Raw genomic sequence first — 1,465 nt, 5'->3', positions numbered from 1 at the left:
CCTTCGGCGGACCGTGGGGGGTTCAATGTCCACACCACACGCACGTTCTGAGGCGGGTGGGTGGCACCCGTCGCCGGAAGGCCGGAAAAACAAATTTTTAATCGTTGGAACTTGGCAAACCGCGGCGCGCTGCTGAGGTTGAGCGCGGCGGCGGTGGACGGCGGCGACCGCGACGGCAAGCCCCGACGTCTTGGAGGCGACGGTGGAGGGTCCGCGCGCGACGGCGACCGCGCCGGCAAGCCCCGACGTCCTCGAGGCGACGGTGGAGGGTCCGCGCGCGGCGGCGACCGCGCCGGCAAGCCCCGACGTCCCCGAGGCGACGGTGGAGGGTCCGCGTGCGGCGGCGACGCGCCGGCAAGCCCCGACGTCCTCGAGGCGACGGTGGAGGGTCCGCGCGCGGCGTTACGCCGTCTCCCCGCCCGCTCCCGATCTCGCCCCGCAAAAAACAAACGTACAACTCTTAGCGGTGGATCACTCGGCTCGTGCGTCGATGAAGGACGCAGCTAGCTGCGAGAACTAATGTGAATTGCAGGACACATTGATCATCGACACTTCGAACGCACTTTGCGGCCCCGGGTCCGTCCCGGGGCCACGCCTGTCTGAGCGTCGCTTGCATATCAATCGGGGTCGGCGAAGGGCGACCCGGGCTCCGTCGGCGCGACCTCTGCGCAACGTTCGCGCAGTTGCCGCCTTCGTCCCGCTAGCGCTTCGCCTCCCCGCGGCTGGGGGTTCGCAGGACGCCTCGGCGGCCTTCGTCCCCTTAAGTGCAGACCCGCGGCGTCCCCTCCTCACCGTCGACCCTCCCGCATCACGGGTCCGGGGCGCGGCTGCCGGTGGCTATCGACCATTGCGCATCCCGCGTCTCGCGCTCCCTCGCGCGGTGGGCCGCCGCGGAGGCGCCCGCGGAACGATCCAGCGAGCCCGGCCGCCACGCCGGCCGCGCCTACTACCCCCTCGTTTCCGACCTCAGATCAGACGAGACGACCCGCTGAATTTAAGCATATTACTAAGCGGAGGAAAAGAAACTAACCAGGATTCCCTCAGTAGCGGCGAGCGAAGAGGGAGAAGCCCAGCGCTGAATCCCCGCCCGGCCTCGGGCGCGGGAAATGTAGCGTACAGAAGGTCGTTGCGCCCGACGCCGCCCGGAGGGGGCCCGAGTCCTTCTGATGGAGGCTCTGCCCAGGGACGGTGTGAGGCCGGTAGCGGCCCCCGGCGCGCCGGGGCGCGGCCTTCTCGGAGTCGGGTTGTTTGTGAATGCAGCCCAAAGCGGGTGGTAAACTCCATCTAAGGCTAAATACTGGCACGAGACCGATAGAGGACAAGTACCTTAAGGGAAAGTTGAAAAGAACTTTGAAGAGAGAGTTCAACAGGGCGTGAAACCGTTGAGAGGTAAACGGGTGGGGACCACGTAGTCCGATCGGGGGATTCAACCCGGCTGGGATTGGCGGCCGCCTGGGGCGTCGCG

The 1,465-nt window shown here is 67.3% G+C and overlaps 1 non-coding gene across 1 annotated transcript; it reads left to right on the top strand.

The window, feature by feature from the left end:
• The first annotated feature begins 455 nt into the window (after nucleotides 1–455).
• On the top strand, nucleotides 456–609 carry LOC125968082 (5.8S ribosomal RNA). The gene has a single exon (XR_007481053.1). It is a non-coding gene; the product is annotated as a 5.8S ribosomal RNA (ribosomal RNA).
• The last annotated feature ends 856 nt before the right edge of the window (nucleotides 610–1,465 follow it).

Source organism: Syngnathus scovelli, unplaced genomic scaffold (assembly GCF_024217435.2).
Source record: "Syngnathus scovelli strain Florida unplaced genomic scaffold, RoL_Ssco_1.2 HiC_scaffold_436, whole genome shotgun sequence".
Classification (NCBI taxonomy): Eukaryota; Metazoa; Chordata; class Actinopteri; order Syngnathiformes; family Syngnathidae; genus Syngnathus; species Syngnathus scovelli.
The sequence above is the reverse complement of the archived record's forward strand: the minus strand, read 5'-3'. Positions and strand labels throughout refer to the sequence as shown.